The 19,578-nt window shown below is 49.3% G+C and overlaps 1 protein-coding gene across 1 annotated transcript in view; it reads right to left on the bottom strand.

Moving 5' to 3' along the window:
- Lrrn2 (leucine rich repeat neuronal 2) overlaps window positions 1–3,255 on the bottom strand; it is a 59,336-nt gene extending 56,081 nt beyond the window's left edge. Inside the window, exon 1 of the mRNA XM_021636410.2 lies at window positions 2,887–3,255. The gene's annotated coding sequence lies outside the window, so the exon portion shown is untranslated. The remainder of the gene's footprint in view (window positions 1–2,886) is intronic.
- Between the last annotated feature and the right edge of the window lie 16,323 nt (window positions 3,256–19,578).

The raw sequence follows: 19,578 nt of genomic DNA, 5'->3' as shown, positions 1-19,578 counted from the left end.
CCTCTGCAATGCCCTCACTCCTATAGGAAGCCTTCCTGGATCACGTGAGAAGGTTTATTCATGCAACCATTCAGCAAATATAGTCTGTATTCTAAGTGGAGAGACAAGATGCTCTCTTGAAAGGCTAGGGCAAATGTGAGGAACCGCTTCATTGCGACTGTAGAATTTAGCAGATGCCGTAAACATCATAAAACTGAACTGCAACAGTGGTTCAAAAACCACCGACGGCAAGTGTCCCATTCTTCTAGGCCCCAGATGCCTCAGCTAGAAATCAGGGACACTGATGCAGCCCTACAGGAGGACTAAATACGACGGTTTCTGTTAAGCTCCCCACACAGCCTGGCGCAGAGCAGCTGCTCCATAAGCTGTCACTGCTTCCTTTCTTGTATGAAGCACTGCCTTCTACAGAGCCCTGGCCTCCAAGACAGATGATGCTATGAAACCATCTCATCCTTTCAGGTTAGAAATGACTTAAGTGGGTACATTGTATTTGGCAAGCAATGGGGATGGGATGTTCAGGGTCATTCTGTGATTATAATGTTAATTTGTAGGATTATTAATGTTCCTCCTCCTCCATCAAACCTTTGAGATAATCTGGTGCACATGGAACTAAGCAATTACCAAGTTCAGATACAAGTTCTGTTCTGGCACATGGAGGTTTTCTGTTATGTGTACCCTCCTCTCTTAAAATAGTGTTAGGCACACAGTAGGTGTTCCATAAGTAGCTTTTGGATGAGTAAGTTTTTTTTTTTCTTTGTTTGTTTTTGTTTTTTTTAAGCAATGAGCTTTCTCCTTCCCATCAAATAAAAGAAACAAGGAGGTGGAGAGTAGGAGGAGCAAGTGAGTGAATGAGTGAGTGAGAGAATGGCAGGGCACAGGGGATGCCAGGAACAAGCAAATTTAGGTGCCAAGCCCACCAGCCTGGTCCTCTCTGCAAAGGGGGATGCAGTAGGGACGATGATGGTACATATGTGCCCACTGTCAAGATGTGAGGAAGCCACTGTGTGCCTAGCATGTGGTTTGAGCTTCATTTTACAGAAAGGCAAAGATAGGGTGGAGACCTGGAAGGAAGGGGGGAGGTAGAGGGTGAGAGGTGAGCAGTGTAGTGTGAGAGCAAAGGGAGATGGAGAGGTGCTTGAAGAGGAGGGAAAAGTAAAGGAGGGACAGGGGAAAGGGCATGCTTGGGCAGTTGGCATGTAATCTGCTGGCCTAGCTTGGTTGCAGTGCCACTCAGGGTAGGCTCTGGCAGGAGATCTGGATTTGTGGGTGCTTCTATGTGGCAGACTCTGAGAGTATCAAAACCCCTGAAGTGCCAGAGAGTATATTCCCTTTACCTCTTCCAAATAGCCTTCTACCCAGGCCCCCCAAGTCAGGCAGCAGGAGCCATCTGAGGCAGCACAGGGAAGGAAGAAGGCCTGAGAGGCGCAGACCCCAAGCTGTGCTCCTTTCTCCTGCTTCTTCACAACATCTCCTGCCCAGGAAAGTGGGTCAAGCCACCCACATGTGACTTTTTCTGGTAGGTAGAAGACATATTGGCCAATGGACCTTCGTGTCCTGCACACAGCCCTGTCTGTTCCTGCTCTTTTGGAGGACTGTTCAAGAAGCACAGTGGGCCACTGACAGGAGGTTTCTGGCCTTGTCCCTCAGAAAGAGAAACACTGTCCAGAGTGATGCTGAGGCAGGGGGCATGAAGCCTGCCGTCATTCTTGATAAGTAAAGATGCCTAGATCTTTACTTCTGGTCTCCTTGACAATGGTGAAGAAGCTGGCAAGAGGCCACTCCTGCTGTCCTGACCGGGCTGCTCTCTCCACTGCCCCCTCCCTTCTGGGGTCTTCCAGCAGAGGGCCTGCCAGTCCATCTCTGGCAGCCAGCGGCAACCAGCACTGTGCCCAGCCCACCCCCTCCAAGCCCTGCCAGTCGCCCAATTAGAAGCTGCGTTGGCTTCAACAGATGGGAGCTGCGGCAGCCTGAGGAACAGAGCACAAAGCCCAGCTGACATTTTCCTTCCTGTTCATTTGGTGGGGGAGGAAGGGCAGGGGCAGCCCGGAGCATTGCAGCACCCCACTCAGGGCCGACCCTCTGGGTCCAGTTCCCCCTTCGGCGGCTCAGTTCAACTGCCTCACCCCGCCACTCGCGACTCTTGGCTGGCTGGGCAGCCTGTGCCCGCACAGCCCTGCCATGCCAGCAGGACAGACGGCCCACCTGTGGCTGGCCAGCCTAGCCTGTCCCCAGCGTGATGCGGTGGCCTCGGAGCTGTTTTAAACCGCACAGCACCCAGGCTAAGCCCTACCGGCCCCTCCCCCACCCAAATGTCCCATCCTAGACTGCAGTCAGACCCTAGTCTCCCGCCCGGAAGAACCCTGGCTCTTGGTGCGAGATACTTTGGATAGACCCAACGAAGGCCATCCTGTCTTTTCTGCACGGCCACCACCCGAGTTCCCAGGAAGGGAAAGTCCCCCAGGCTCTGGAGCGCTTCCATCCTGCAAGTCCGCCCCTGTCACGCCCTCTCTAACCCCGGGGCCACCTCTTTGGCTCCTCCACATCTCCAGGGTTCCCCGCTACCCAGCAACAGTTTGAGGGGCTGGGGCCTCTCCCAGTAGGTTCAGGCCCGGACCCTCTCCCTCGCCGCTTGGGTCCAGCCGGCGCAGCGGCCACCTCCTTTGCATTCTCCAGCTCTCCTTCCCTCGCCTCTCCCGGCCTTCTCCCAAGTCACCAGCTCTCCTGCAGGCATCTCGGCGACTGCCGCGGTCGCGGTCGCGGTCGCGCTCCCCTCCCCCACCCGGTCAGCAGAGCCCGCGCCGCGGGGACAGGATCGCGGCGACCCTCGCGGCCACGCCAGCGTCCTCGGCGTTCACGACCCCGGCCGCCCGAGAACCGCACACTCACCGCGCGGGCGCTGTCCTCTGTCTGTCGCTCGCCGCCCAGCTGGCGACGCTGCTGTGCGCCCTCCGCGGCTCGCCGCCACCCAGGCCCCGGAAGCTCGCCCGGCGCCTTCCCCAACCTGCACTTGTCCTGGGAGTGGTCGCGACGTTGAGCCTGCGAGGGCGTCAGCGGAATGACAGTGTCCCCAATCCTGCGCGCCGCTGCCGGAGGCTGGCGGCCAGGGCCGGCGCTCCCCGAGCGCCGCGCGTCTGCGGAGCAAGGAGCAGGCCCGCGGCGCCCGGCGCCCCCGCCGCGCCTCCTCCCTCCCGGCTGCTTGCGCTCGTCCTCCTCACTAGCTGCTCCGCCGCGCTCCCAACCTCCCCAGCCCACTCCGGTCGCCTCCTCCCTGTCTGCTTGCCACGCCAACCCCCTCCAGTCCCGCTGCCATTTTAACTCCTGCGTGGCCAGAAGCCCCTTCTGCCTCACGAGCACACACCTCAGAGGAAGGAGTAGGGTGGGGCCCAATGCTGTAGTTTGAGCGGTCCTTCTGTACCAAGACCCAAAGACTTGGGGAGAGAGGGAGAAGGGCATAGCGCTTGGGGCTCAGGTGGGAAATGAACGGCATTGCTGATGCTCCTTCTGACCCTCTTGCAAAAGCCAGGACAGATGGGAAATTCCGCTTGTAGGAGACAGGTGTGGCTCCTGGGCACAGCTTGTGGCTGTGAACACATTTTTGCATGGTACTCCCCTCCCCAAGTTAACGGGGTAGGACAGTAGCGGTGGGTGAGTTTGTCCGTGGGCACTGGGGCTCTCCTGCTAACCGGAGGGGTAGCCATCCCGGCACTGCGTTCAGAATAGGAAGGACTAGCCTTCCGGCACTCAGTAAGGGGGTTAGTCTCAGAGGGATTAATGGAGGAACTGACAGGACAACCCTGGGACTTGGCTGCAGGCTTCTCCACCTGCAGGCTGGCCATCACAAACCATAGAACTAGAAAGTGAAGCAGGACTCCATTCATGAAGAAAATAGGTGCTGAGCTACTGCTTGGCGGCTTAGAAAATTTGGGTCACTACCTAACACATTGGGGCTTAGAATAAGGGCTGCAGTCTTCCAGAGGCCTTCAGTGTGGACCACTCAGAATGGACACCAGAGCTCAGCTTCATAGCAGGCCACGCCCGATCAAAGCCTGGGAAATCAGTAAGAGAGACGATTGAGCCCCAGTGTGGGGATTTCTCTAGGGTTTCCTTAGGCTACCGTTCTTCATGAGGGCTTCAGCCCAGTGTCCCTGGCCAGACACAGAGCTTCTGGGTCCTGTCTTTTCTAAGGATACAACCAGCAGTGACAGCCATGCCTACAGGCTTGTACCGTGGACTTGAAGTTCTGTGTTCTGCATAGACAGAGGAGTTGGCCCCTTAATCCTTCCAATGAGTGCATACTAAATTCCCGAACTACTCCCGGGCTTCCACCCGGCACCCTGCTGTGGGGTATAATGGCCTGCTGGAGCCAAAAGGGACAAGTTGGAAGTACAAGAAACAAATTTTAGCATTTCAAGGCAATGGACGGTGCCATAGAAACACAGAGAGAAAATGCCATTATGGGTTCTGGTTATTCATGGGAGGTTTTATAGAGGACATGAGCTTCCAGCTGAGCCCAGCTGAAGGGATGGGATTTAAACTGGCAGAGAAAATAGGGACCAGCAAGGCAGGAAAGTTGAGGCAAGAAAAATAGAATGGACTGTGTGGAAAAGGGCAGGGACAGCAATGGAAACTTAAAGCTGAAGTATGAGGCACCAAGCCTCTTCACACAGTTCTTGCCTCAAGCTGATGTAGACCCCACTTAACAGCCTCGGAGGCTGGGAGCAGGCTGGAGCTGAGCCCTCATCCTGGCAGTGCTCCTGCACTTGGTAATAAGACTTTGGTTATGCAGAGCAGGAGAGTCTGAGACCAGACAAAATCTTGAAACTCATCTGTGGCACAGTGCACAGTGCTTTAGAGAGGCCAGAGGCTGGGAAGGTAGCCGCTGCAGAGACAAGGAGTGAAGAAAGATTTACCTTTGCGAGGAGGACTAGTCAGAACCTGAGTGAATAGAAGGATTCAAAACTTGGCCCCCAATTTTTGAGTCTGATTTTGACACTTGAGTCAGTGGAGCCATTTTTTTTTTTTCTAGCCTAAAGGCCACCATCAATGTATATAGACTGTTGTCCAAAAGGAGAAGATTTCACCAACTCTTCCCAGCTCCAGGCCTGAGCTGGTTCTCAAACCCCCCTGCCTCCTATTATCCACACCACCAACTGTGTATCTTAGGCCATCTGGAGCACAAACTGTAAGGCTGTGCCTGACCCATGCACCACTGAGATGAAACCAAGGTGTTACAGTGGATGTTTCAACAGCTGGTTGCTGCTGCCACTGCTATAGTTTTGAGACAGGGTCTCTGTTTGTAGCACAGGCTATCGTCAGTCTTGTGATCCTACTGCCTTGGCCTTCTGAGTGCTGGGATCACAGGCATATGCCAACACGCCTGGTAATAACTAACTAGTGAACAAATGCTAATTGCCACTGGCTGACCCTGGAATGGCAGACCCTGTACCACACTAGGTGAACAGGGGGAAGCGCAGGAGCCCTTAGGACAAAGTTTCTTACAGCCCAGTGGGAAAGAATTTAGAGTCAGGGAGATCTGGGCCTGATACTCGCTGGACCACGCTCTGTGTGGCTTCAGGAAGGTTATTGAGCTTCTCTTTCTGGTGTAAAAATATTAGTTTAAAGTAATTCATAGAGATCAATCTATTAGTCAAGAGTAGCAATGAACATTTGCTGATTGTGCACTATAAGCAAGGGTGGGGAACCTCATTTGTGAATCATCTAACTGAAAAGTCCCAACAGGCAGAGTGATGCCGTAATCCAAGCTGTTTTAGAGGCTAAGGCAGAAAGATGATAAGCCTGGGCAACTTAGCAAGACACCACTTCAAAACAAAAGTAGAGAAGGGTGAGTATGGCTCGGAGGTATAGCACTTGCCTGCTGCGCCTAAGACCTTGGGTCCAACCCTCAGCACGTAGAAAAGAAGACAAACACATCAAAAGAAGGAAGATGCCACCAAGCCTAGGACTCTGGAACAGAATGGCATCCTTATAGTTAGCAGGTACAGAACTCAAGGCTATTGCACGCAGTGTCCAGTATGGAGATGATTGCCTGCTGCACTTCTTTTAGAAAGAGGGTAGCAATCCAGGCATGAGTGATCTGAGATGGAACAGAGGCTATGCACATCTGGGGTGGGCATGATATCTGGACACAGCATCTCTCTCTCAACTCGCTTCATGCTACCATTTTCATTTTATGTGTATGGGTGTTTTGGCTACATGTATGACTATGTATCACACATGTGTAGTGACTGCAGAGGTGAAAAGAGGGCATTGGATACCCTGGAACTGAAGTTACAGATGGTTGTGAATATGGGTGCTGGAAATCGAACCCAGGTCTTCTGGGTGAGCATCTAGTGCTCTTAACTGCTGAGCCATTTCTCCAGCCCCATTTTTTTTTTTTTTTTTTTTTTTTTTTTGAGACAGGGTCTTGCTCAAAAGTCTTATAAGGAAGACTTGGCAGAGCCTAAGTAAAGGGTTCAAACTTGGCCCCAAGGTTTTGAGTTTGACCTTAAGAGACACTTAAGTCAGTGAAACTTTAAGACTACCATCAAGGTTTGCAGACCGACATCAGACAGAAGTGGTCTGCAATGTACTGCATAGATCAGGCTTGCCTGAACTCACTGAGCTCCACCTGCCTCTGCTGGTGCTGCCATTCTCAGGCAGAGGCTTCTCTGGGAAGAGACAGGGACTCAATGTACAGTCCTTTGGAAGCATGTAGGTAATTATTCAGAGGATTTAATGGCTCTATTATTGACCTTTTGGCCTTCAAATTTAATCTCCAGGTTTAGTAAGTATGATGTCCTGCCAGGAAGCCTAAGACTCTAGAACATCAGAATGTCTCAAGAGAGGGATGTTGGGATATGTACCCCTAGAAATAACCCTTGGCTCAACTTCACTAGGCTGCTTAGTGGAAGGATCAAGACTTTCCTGGTGGTGGGTGTGCTGGTTGTGTATTTAGAGGTTCTAAGGAGAGGAGTCTGGAGCCTGAGCATACAATATGCAAACAGAGTGCCTGGCAGACAAGCAGAAACAGAGGAAGGATGCTGGGTTGTGACAGTTTCCCCCTCTTCCAGGATTCCTCCATTGCTGCCTATCTCCTTTGCTCAGCTCCCATTCTAGGAGGTGTAGGATGGGGCCTCAGACGTCAGTGAGGACTTTTGTTCCACCAGTAACTCATCTATGGTTGTGTGACCTCAGAGAAGTTGGCTTCAGTGTGGGAGTCATGAAGAATAATTGGATAGACCTTGCATTCAGATGTTCTGGCGGGAGTGTTCACTGGTTTCTGTATTCCTGCCCAGGCTGCCTGATTGTCTTAGTCACTGTTCTGTTGCTGTAAAGAGACACCATGACCAAGGTGACTCTTATAAAAGAGAGCATTTGATTAGGAGCATGCCTACAGTTTCAGAGGCGTAGGTCCGTTATTATTACCATAGAGAGCATGGTGAAGGCAGACGTGGTTCTGGAGAACTACTACATCCTTATTCGAAAGTAGAGAGGTGGTGTGTGTGTATGTGCATGTGTGTAGGCTTGGCATAGGCTTTTGAAACCTCAAAGCCTACCTGCAGTAAAACATATCCTCCAACAAGGCCATACCTCCTAATCCTTCCAATCCTTTTAAAGCATTCCACTCCCTGGTGATTAAGCATTCAAATGTATGAGCCTATGGGGGTTGTTCCTATATAAACCACCACAGCAGTGCAGAGTCTTGTCCTCTGGTGCTTTTGGGACTAATTAGAGGCAGGAGAACATAGCAACTCAGCCCTAGGCAGATACACAGTGAAGCTAACACAGTTTAAAGCTTGGGATTTCTCACCTGTGGAGAACCAGGAGGGTCAGCTTTCGAGGTAGGAGCTATAGAGTGTTCTTGGTGGGGAGAGAAAGCCAGCTTACAAACAGGAAATATTTTAATGTAGGCATTTCTGATAAACTGAATGAATTGATATCAAGAGAAAAGGACCAGCATTTCCAAGGCTCATGTATTTTGTTGTGATTTTCTGTCTAGACCTAATTAAAAATTACTACAGGGGGTCAGGAGGGGTGGGGGCTGGAGAGATGGCTCAGCAATTAAGAGCACTGGCTACTCTTCCAGAGGACCCAGGTTTGACTTCCAACACCTATATGGCAACTCACAACCCTCTGTAACTCGAGCTCCAGGGGATCTGATGTCCTCTTCTGACTTTCTCAGGCACTGGGCTTACAAGCAGTACATAGACTAAAAACAGGCAAAGCACCTATGCACATAAAAATAATGAATACAGTCTTAAAATTTTAAAATTACCATTGCAGTGGATTTTGATATTTCTTCGGGGTTTGTTGTTTTTTATTTATTTGTTTTTTATGGCACCAAGGATATAACCCAGGCCTTATGCATGTTGCACAGCACACTGATAACTAAATTTCAGCCCCAGCCCCAGAACCAACTATAATTCTGTCCTCTGTTGCTGAAGAGGGCCCCCATGAGGCCAGGATCTTCCCTGGTCACCTGTTCTCAGGAAGCTTCGGGACCCACAGAGAGATACCCTGGGAGCTCAGTGAACCAAAGAGGAAGCCAACCACACTCTGCAGATAGAGAAGCTTGTGGAATGGCAAGGAGCCCTTGGATTCAGCCTGGGTTATATTCCTAGAAATGGCACTGCTGGTAAAATGGTGTAGGATGAATTTGTTTTACCCATGCACAAAGTGATAACAGAAATTACATTCCTCACTGAGGTCCTGGTGCCCAGTTGTTTGTAGGCGTGAACATAAACACCATATTTAGTCACCTGAAAGTGATACACCGGTGCTATGTGTTTCTGAAATGGAACCTGAGTATCTAAAACAGTTAGACTGCACAATATGCTAACCAAATTCAGTTCTTCTTAATTTAATGTAGTCAAAAAATTTCAAGAGGAGTTGGGCATGGTGGTGCACATTTTGATCCTGGCACTCCGGAGGCAGAGACAGAGGCAGGCAGAACTCTGTGAGTTCGAAGCCAGCCTGATTTACATAGTGCGTTCCAGGGTATGTGATGAGATCCTGTCTTAAAAGAAAATAATTTGTGGGAGGAATGCTATTTTGGGGAGAAGGAGCATGGAGCATGGGTTGTTCTTCCTCCATAGAGACCCCATAGGCAAGAGGTGTCTCCCAGAAGCCTGAAGCTGGAGGCAGGGCTCTGTGCCACACAGCACATCTGGACAAAGACTGACCAGGCAGCCTCAGTGGTGGTGGTGCTGGCCCATTCCGGGGTACACACCTCTTAAATCAAGGGTGACCAGGAATTGGGGCACCTGTAGGGGAACCTAGAATGCCTGAGTCAGAGTGGGTCTGGACCTTGGAGTCCTGCCCTAGAAGTGTTTTCTGGAGGTGTGAACTTTCCAGATGCTACAGGCAGAGGGGATGGTGAGGCTTACCAAGGACCCAGGGCACGTAGGATTAACTGTGGCCACCTCACCATAGCCTACGGGCTGTCAGGGAGACTGTCCCCACAGGGGCGTCACCCGCCTCTCCTCTACGTGGTGGTGTTGAAGCTGCAGGTGGAGACCCGCTGTGGGGTTCCAGCGAGCACTTTAAAAGCAAATGGATTACACCCTGTTCCGGGCTCACATAAACGTCATGTGGGTCCTGAGTCACGGAGTCCTTTGGGTTCTTCCTAGGAGTCGCTATTGAACTTTGTCTGTTTAATCCCAAAGCCTACAAAAAGTTACAAGTTGGGTGTTTGGCACGTTAAGAAGGAAACACATGCCTTTGTGCTGGGCATTACTACTTCAAACACTATCTTCTTTCCCAGTCGGATTTCACTCATTTCTGAACGTGTCACTTCAGAAATTATTCACAGGGCAAAGACCCTGGGACTCCTAGTCTCAAGATCCTGTTCTTTAAAAACAAAAACAGAAAAACAAACAAACAAACAAAAAAACTCTCCACTATCTCTAACCATTTTTATGTGTTTCTTTCTATTTTACTTATCTAAAAGTAGAAGAAGAAGAAGAAGAAGAAAAAAAACCGTCATTATGCTCTCCCTTCTAATGTTTGAATGAATTCCGGGTGTTCGTCTCAGGACTCTCTTTCGGCTCCCTGGGTCTACTTTTAGTCTTTATTTTTACTTATTCCAGAGTTATAAATTTATACATGCCACGAGTGTGCCGGGTCAGGGTCGAAGGGACTGAGTATTTCCCTAGATGAGACGCTGCTGCTGAGCGGTGAGTTGGCTGTGTGAAGTCTCTCTCCTCCTTAGAGACTTAGGGAGAAGTGAATGGGTAAAAGCAGACCCCTGGGACTATTCAGACTCGTCAGATAGTGCAGGCAAGGATTGAATAACTGGCATGGGTTTCCCTCAAGCCATCAAGGTAGCTAAGTGCACAGGGAAAGGGCGCTTTAAGGAGCCATACTACACATGAAAGATAAATAAGGAGCACCTGCTGAGCTGGCCCCATGCCTGCCTTGCCTCACCTCAGTCCCAGCCACCTAAGAGGTATGTAGCTGGGTCCTAGTTCCTGACCAAAAGACCACTGCCTTTGGGCATCTTCTGTTTTTCTTCCTTGAAAAACACTCCTGTCCCTCATGACAGAGATCCCGCCACCTCCAGAGCTGCCTGTCAAAGGATTAAAACGGTGAGTCAGAGCTCATCTTTCTACCAGATCTGCCTTGCTCCTCTCACACTTCTCATTTCATGGGGGGTGGGGGTGGGGGGAGGACCAGGAAGCCACCAGCTCAGCTGCTGCTTGTGGGTCGCTCAGGACCTCTGCTGAAATGGCTTCTGCTTCTTTTCTTCAGGTATAATGAATAGTGTGTTCCCTCGCTGGAGATTTCTCTGTGCCTGCACCTGTGTCTGTGCCTGTCTCTATCTCTGTCTCTATCACTGTTTCTACCTGTTGCTATCTCTATCTCTGTCTTTCCTAGTAAAGAAATTAAGTAGGAGAAATAATAGGAGAAACTCTTTCCTCCCAGGTAAGGGAGTCTGGCAGTCTGAAGGCAGATATGAGATGGCCCCTGAAAATTGGGCAGAGTCCAGGGCCCTCAGTTATTGTGGCTCCTTTCTGCATCACTTCAAAGTCCAGAGCCTGCAGAGAGCCTAGGGCCCGGCCTCTCCTTGGAGAGATCTTACTCCAGAGGGAAGATGATTTTCCTATGGGACTCCCCTGGACACCGCAGCCACAGAATGGTTGGAGTTCAGACACCAAAGGTGGGGTGGTGGTGGGAGGGAAAGAAGGCCAAAGGACCAGAGTCAGAAAGTAGCACCTCTCCTTCCCAGAGACCCCTGCACCATATCGGGTGGCTTGAATGAGTGACTAGTGTTTGTCATTTCCAGGCTGCTCTCTGCACAAGAAGGCACATTCAGATCCAGGTTTTAATTGTGTGTGATTTTAGCTGAGATGGCGTTAATGTATTTCCTTTGCCACTTCAGCGCTTCCTTTTCTTCCATCCGGGTGAAATTATCTAGAAAGCTTCTTTCTTAAGGACAAAGAGAAACCGCTGATCTGGCTCCTTTCCCACTGACTGAAGCTCAGAATACTTTAGGGGCTGCCAAATGGCTGTGAGGGGCTGGTCTCCCGCTACCTTTCCTCCCAGTGCCACATGTGCCAACAGAAGGCTTCCTGCTCTAGGCCCTACCACCTAGTAGACACCAGGCATGTCCCCAACTGAGGAGACTTCAGCTAGGCCTACTCCCAAAATGACAGTTCTTCCATCTCTCAGCCTTTGGAACAAAAGGGACAGCTTGACATGTCCAAAGGCCTTAGGGACAGTGTTAACTTCAGAGAGATGGAGAGAGGAGGCGGCAGGAGTCCCCGGAGTGCAGCCTTCTAACTGGCTGGTGGTATTCTTTTTTTCCTTTTCATTCAAGTTCTTTTTGGTATAAACATAAAAATACCACACTTACGTGTGGCAATTCTTCTGTACTTTGCTTCAGAGTTCTGTTTTCAATTGAGAATTACTGCTTTTCTATGTGTCCAGACTAGCGAAGGCCATAATGTTAATCCTGACTCATTCCCGCCTTTGTTAGACAAATTAAAATAAAATAATTTTATTTTTGAAATGTAGAGTTTTGAGTATGTCCCCTCTCCCTGAGCTCCAGTTAAGTCCCACTTTGGAGGATAAGCCTCCCCTACCCGCATTAGAGAACGAAAGAACAGAAAATCAGAGAAGGCCAGACTGTGCCTGCGGGGGACTCTACCCAACAGTCTTTCTGTCCCTTGTCCAAGTCTTTTCTTCATTCTGTGAAATCTTTGATCATTTTGGCATCTAGTAGGAAATTCAATAAATTCACGTTTCTCCAATTTTAAGGTATTAAATAGTGAAAACATGAGGCAAGAGATACGGCTCGGTGGTTAAGAGCGATTCCTGTTTTCTATTCCCGGCACCCATGTTGGGTGGCTCACAACTGTTTAGATAACTCCAGCTCCAAGGAATTCAGTGGCCTATGGGTACCCCACAAACGTGCCACTCACTCACACATATACACGTGCCCAAACAAAATCTTTACATGACCATGAAGTGCTCAACACTGCCCTGGCGCCTGTCAACTGACAAGGCGTGCAAAGCCAGCCTTCACTGCTAAGGCTCCTAACAACCTGTCGCTTCCACATGCCCTCCCATCTGCCCCCTCTTGAGAGGATCTAGCGTCCTAAGCCTTGGCAAGCCCTCAGCCTTCAAGCTTGCTTCACCTCTAGTGCCTGCTCATGTGTCACCTTCTTTGGCACTGGCCAGAAGCCTCTAGCTTAGTAGGCCTTCCTCAAGGGCTTCCTCCTCAGGAGGAGAAGTGGTCTGGTGCTCTCTATTTAGCAGCTCTCCAGGCAGGTGAGCCTTGGAGAAGCTGGAGCTGGACCATGAGACTTCCTAGTGAATGATTCAACCTCTTTGATTGTGTGCTGTGTGCACCAGACTCTGCTTTACCAGCACTTTATTATGGCATGGATAGCATTCTGAGCAACCCATTTTTCTAGCATGGTCAGGCATTTATTGGAGGCCAACATCACTCTAATGACTAAAATGTGTTCCTGAGTTCTCCCCAGTCTTCTCTGAGCAGCTCTGGAGTGTGGCTAGCTCTTCCTTCCATTACTGTTCGCATTTCTCAGCTGTGAGAGCAGCAGTCTAAGCCTCTGAAGGGCAGTGCATGCCTGTTTCTTTCTCCGTAAGCCCAATCCCAAGCACAGTGCACAGGTCTGAATGGACATAGATATTCTGTGAGTCCCCGGATGTACTCTCTGCTCACACACCCTTCACTGAAACTTCTTTTGGAGAAAACACACTTGCTATGATGGTTCATTTTGATCACCAACTTGATGGGATTTAGAATCACCATGGAGACCATTCTCTGAGCATGCCCATGAGGGAGAAGGTGAGCTGAGCACTGCATTCATTGCACTCTGGTTTCTGACTGTGGGTGCTTCCTCTTGCTGCCATGCTTTCCCTGCAGTAATGGACTGTGTCCCTTAGACCTGTAAGACAAACGAATCCTTCCTTCTTTAAGTTACTTTTGTCAGGTATTTTGTTGAAGTAAAGAGAAAAACAGCTGCTACCCTTGCCTTCCTAGAGAGTGTCGCAGGACATGGGACAAAAAAAAAAAAAAATGCCTACACAAGGCAGAGCAGCTTTATTTGTAAATGGCATTTAGGGGGTGAATGATTAGGCCAACTGTGGTACATCAGTGTCATCAAGTACTGCTCAACAGCCAAAAACAGAGTATTTGACTCATGCATGTGGCAACTTGGATGGATAACACAGGCACTGTGCTGAGTGGAAAACACAACTGATTTCGAAGGTCACATGCTGCATGATTTTGTTCCCAAGACATCTTCAAAATGGCAGAATTATACAAATGGGAAAGCGGGTGAGTAGTTGCCAACATTTGGGGAGGAGAGTCTTGCTATAGCTCTAAAGGGACAGTGTGAGGGATCTTTGTCAATTCTGTGTCCAAGTCATCATGGTGCTGATGACATGATAATACTTCATAGCGAGAGAGAGAGAGAGAGAGAGAGAGAGAGAGAGAGAGAGAGAGAGAGCATATAAAGCCAGTGAAAGCTGAGTAGGTCATGGATTGTCCAACATCCATTTGATGTTTGTTGTACCGAGCTCACAGTGGGGTTTGCCATGGGAAAGAATTGAGTGGAGAATCCATGGCTCTTTCCTACTATGTTGTAACTTCCTATGAACACGTAATAACTTTGAAACAAAATGTTTATTTCTTTTTAAAGGGCCTTATCATTGTCTTCGAGCCCCAGACCTGCCCTGATCTCTCATGGTGTTGGAGTGATGTGGGGAGGGTAGAGTCCTGGAAGCCTCAAATATCAGGAACAGAGCTACATGCTTCATTTCTCCTTCTACCTCCAATAAGTCTGTTTTCCCAACTCATCATAATCTTCTGGAGCTTCTGATTCTCAAGTCTGTGCCTGCTCTTGGGACATTGTATTCTAAGTGGATTACCTACCCTGTGAATTGTGTTGATAACCTGGATTTGTTTTTCCTTATTCTAAGCCTAATCAGCTTCACCTTCAAGCTGGAGGAAGACCCTGAATTCAATTACGGTAGAACAACACTGGCCAGCTTCCTTATTCTAGACCAAGTCTGTGCTCACTGAGCCTGAATCCCTTCTGATGATCCCAGCCTCCACCTTCTCCTAGGTACAAAATATATGATGCTCCTTGGGAGCCTGAATGAGCTATTCTAAGTCTGGATTAGTGTAAAAGGCTTTCCTCCCCCCTTCAGAAACCTGGCTCACTCTGCCTGCACTGATCTCTGGGAGAGAAAGACTGGACTTTTTCCTGCCCTTATCACCACCAAGCAGGCTGCTCGCCTAGTTACACACCTGTCTTTTGCTGCTCTACCGTGTAGGAGCTCGCAGCAATTGGACCACAGGTGAGTCCTTCTCTTCTTCCTGACTCCTTACAGACAGACAAGGCTCATCTGTACACAGCACTCATGCTATGGGTGGGTCTCTGTCAGTCAATAAAGGCAGTGTAGGTCTGTGGATTCTAGGAAAATACCTGTTTGTGGTTCATAGTTCTGGTTTGTTCATTGGGGGGAGTGTGACAAAACAGAGGCAGATCATGAACCATCTATCATCTGAGACACCCCGGAAGACTAGCAGGCACCTGCACTCCCTGCTTCCCTTGGGCCCAGTTCTGGATTTGGGAAAGTGTGTAGGAATAAGGAAACATCTTAGGCTTTGCCTTTCTATGCTTTGGCATTTTGGAACTCCAGCTTCTACTCTGAAGTGTCATCCTTCTCTTGGCGTAGGTTGACCAAGTCCCTGAAGGTGTGGGTAGTTGGTGTGATTTGGAAAGTACTATGAGAACCCTAAAACTCCCCAATATATTAACCTCCCATACCACACACACACTCACACACCACACACACACACACACACACACACACACACACACACACACACGCACACACGCACACATGCACACACACACACACTCCCTCCTGCCTTCTTTCATAGTACCAGTAGGGACTTTCAGGCTTTCAGCGAGTGTCAGGACTGGTTTGTTTTGTTTTGTGTGGTATTCCTTAATGTCATGCCCCTATGGCCATGGAGGACAGTAAGATGGGAGTAGCTAAGGACACAGGTAAACCCATCTGTACCACCTCCTAGCTGCCTGGCTTTGGACAAGCTTTGTAAACATTCAGCTTCCATCCCTTTGTCTCTAAGCAGAGTAATGGATAGCGTCTGTCGCACACAGTTGTCGCGAGCACTAGAAGAGAATGTGTGTAAAAGGCCTAATCTAGTCCCTGGCATTTATCAAGGCCTCAACAAATGTAAGTTATTTTGACAGCGCCGATGGTGGTGATAGCAACTATGAATGTTTCTGAGTCATTCTGTGGATGTGTTCCTCATGCTTTGGTTCAGACACCACTTCCTCCAGGGAACCTTGCTGATGCCACAAGGACAGGCTGTTTCTCTGGTCCTGGACCCTACAGAGCTTTTGTTTAGTGTCTGAGGGAGACTGGTGTCAGGCCTCCTCAAAACTCCCTCCACAGATGTTCAAGCCCCTTATACAAAATGGCATAGTCTTTGCTTAGAATCTATGTGTATCCTCCTCAACCATTATCTCTTCCTCAAGATTTGGAATTATCTCTCCATTACATATACTTCCTTAGACAATATAAATACTGTAAAAATAGCCATTTTGGTATTGTTTAGAAAATGCCGATAAGGGAAAATCTATGCATGTTCAATAGGCACAGGCTTTTAAAAATACTTTCCACCAATGGTCCTTGTCTGCCTCCATGCCCCCCTTTATACTTGATCTGGCGGCAGCTAGAACTGAGAGCTGTGACCTTGTCATCCCCATCACTCATCCTCAAGGCTCAGCACGATGACTGACAACCAGTAACTGCTCCAGAAATATTTATTGGATGAGTGAATGGGTGTGGGCTGATGAGATGACTCGGTGGGTAAATACCCTTTGCTTACGCTTGATGCTGTGGGTTCAATCCCTAGAAACCATGGGACATCAGAACAAGAGACTCAGTTCCAATAAGTGTCCCCTGAAGTCCATACACGTGCCTTGGCATCAGTACTCACCCAGTACTAATGACGTTTAAAGAAGAAAAATAAATGAATAAAAAGATGACATTTGATGGACTCAACAGCCACTGTAAAAGGAACTTTTATTTGCTTGTTTCAGTTGTCTCAGAGAATTATTGTCTCTGTCTGCTCACCTAGGGCTAGTCTTGCAAGCTTCTAGCCTCTGTACAATCTAACCTAGGCCTGGGATGTTTTTGGCCTCTGAGACTTACTGCTTACTAAGCTCTGCCTTTCTTGTTCTTTCTGAGCTCTGTGCTGGCTGGTTCAACTCAGCTGTTCTAGCTCAAACTCCCCTCCCAGCTGACTTGTTCAATCTGGCTTTTCTCTCGACCTCTGAATTGCTCTGTGTGGCCTCAAGCTATCTCAAGCAATCTGCTCTAATCTCCTGGCTCCTTCTCATTCTCTGGCTCACTCAGTCTTCACCTGAATTCTCTCTCTCTCTCTCTCTCTCTCTTTCTCTCCCAACCAGCCACTTTCCATAGAGACACCAATCCTGTCCCTGGGCCTTTGTTTTAATTTATTTTTTTCCTACTGCTATTTTTTTTTTTTCCCCTGAGACAGGATTGCAGCTCAGGTTGGCTTTAAACTCTATGTAGGCTAATTTTGAACTGAAAGGGTTAAATTAGCAGAACTAACTCTGTGTTGTTTCTCAGACTCCATCCAAGGTTAGCTTGTCCCTGGAGTACCTTGGTTCCCACTCTTAAGTTCTGAGAAAAAAAAAAAAAAAAAAAACAACCACAGAATGTTCTCAGCAGCTTGCTGCTAGACACAGCAACTGAGGCAGACCAATAAAGATGGGGTCAGTTAAAGTTGTTCCCAAGGTCACAGTGCTCCTCTTGGCAAGCTGTTCCTCTTTGTGGTTTGGCCAAATGCTGCCAACCAATTAGGTCAAAGTGCATTTCATTCCTTTACCCTTTGTCCAATCATGTAATGCCAAGGCTTGGAAGCCACTGCTTGCGGGCTTTTCCCTTTAAAAATCCTGTTCCCTTGGAGCTGATTGTCACTCTCCCAACCTGCTGTGTCAGGAAGGATTGTGGCCCAGGCTCAAGCTTGTAATAAAAAAGATTCTCTTATTTTTGCATCATACTTGTGTTCCTGGTGGTCTCCTGGTCTCGTGATCTAGGCATAACAGAACTCTTTATGGCCCACCTCCCCAGTGCTGGGGTTGCAAGAGTGCACAGCCACACTCGGCTTACCTATATCATTTTCTATAGCATTCCACTCCCAAGGCCCTTCTAGAGCCTCCCTGGTGCAACCTGCTCTGATTGCTGCACACCTGTGACCCTTCTTGGGTCCCACTTGTATGAGCTTATTTGACAGGGGCCTGGAGTACTGGCTAATTGTGTGTATCAGTGTCCTTTCTCCCTGCTAAAGTTCTCAGAATCAAGGGCATTCTCTTAGTCTGGTCTCTGTTCTAGAGTGCTCAGTAAACTTCAGTGTATGCTCACGGGCTGGGACAGCCATGGGCAGGAGCCAGGAGACAGTGCATGCCACGTCTCTACCCTTCTTGGATGGGCCACTGGTACAAGTTTCTTGCTTTTTCTTATTGTCTGAAGAGCTTACCTCAGAGGGCAGATGTGAGGAACTGCACACTGCATGACTGACACATAGCAGTGTTGTCTCCTGTGGTTTTCTTCTTCCTCTGTCTCCACTGCTGTAAGACATCATCACTGACCTGGTTCTGCACTGTCGGTCATCTTACCCTGATCCTCACAATGCTCTCTCCCCTACCCTGCGTGCCCTCTGCAGCCATCATCCCTTGATATGTGCTCAAAGAAACCAAGTCTTAGACATATTGGTGGCATGCCACAGGTCCCAGGCTGTCGCCAGAGCCACATGAAATGCTACATGTTCCAGCTCGACCTTTGCTCTGCTGTGTTGCTCTGTGATACAGCAGTTCACTTAATCCTTCCAGTTTCTTTACAATGAGGCCATTTTGATAGACAGTCTTTGCTAACACTCCTGACTATCAGGCTGTGGTCATCTGCTCCTCTGGGAGTGCCTCAGGGCAGCAACTAAACATCAGACAACTGAGAGTGGCCCTCTGAGGGGCCCTGTGTGGCTGAGTGGTGTGAGATTGTCTGAGGGTGGTAGGTAGGGAGAGCGAAGAGGGTGCGGTCCTGGCTAAGAGTGATAGTGATAAGAGTGGGCCAGGGGAGATGATGGCAGTGAGTGAAGAGGAACAGTATGTGGCCCTCTGTGTCTAGGATAGAGAATGCAGGAGGGGGCACCGCTCAGGCTGGCTGTCCCGAGCAGGTGGACTTCTGAGCAGATCCTGAAGAGCCTGTGGTTTGGAGGGGCTGTGAGGAGAGAGTGGTCTTGCCCCAGAGCTGAGGCTGCAGCTGGTTATCTGTGCTGAGCCACAGAGGACAAGATCCAGCAACAGTAATCATGATCTCCCATCTTTTCCAGCCAGGAAACCCAGTCTTTAGCCCTGAAGGGTGACTCTTGTGCTATGTGACTCTGAGTCCCTGGGGAGGCCATCTCTCTCCCATGTGCTCCTTCAGCAGGAAGAATGAGAGGATCTTGACTATGTCACCGTAGAGAACCGTTAGAGGGGAGGTTCAAAAGTTTCACTGTTGGCCCATTCCTTGGGTGGGGAGCACGGAGTAGCTGTCAGTCGTGTCTGTGACCTGAGGGCATAGACTGAGTATGGGGTGGCCCAGCTCCATCTGGTTGGTTCTTCCACAAGCAACACTCTTCACCTCATGCCTGCCTGCCACCCACTCCATGCGACCTAGAACCTTCTCCTTCCTGGAATCACTCAGTTCAACCCCTCTGGTAATTTTTGGTCACCTGCATACTGTGGGCCTGGCCTAAAGTGACAAGAAGAGGACACAGAAGTGGTGTGAGGTATCTGGCTGAGGAAGACATGTCACCCCACCTGTCACCCCACAGCAAACAGCACTAGCCATGTGTTGATCTGGCGTGCTGGTGCTGTTAATATAATATGGGGCATGAGGGCTGACTGTGGCAGGGCAGTGGCTGCCCTGTCCCCTGGGCAGGATGAAGCCACAGGATGTTAACATCACCACTGTCTTCCTTCAGGCAAGCATGCTCTTGGCCCCATC

The sequence above is a fragment of the Meriones unguiculatus genome, chromosome 11, assembly GCF_030254825.1.
Source record: "Meriones unguiculatus strain TT.TT164.6M chromosome 11, Bangor_MerUng_6.1, whole genome shotgun sequence".
Lineage (NCBI taxonomy): Eukaryota > Metazoa > Chordata > Mammalia > Rodentia > Muridae > Meriones > Meriones unguiculatus.
Note: the sequence above shows the minus strand (reverse complement) of the source record. Positions and strands in the feature narration are given on the sequence as shown.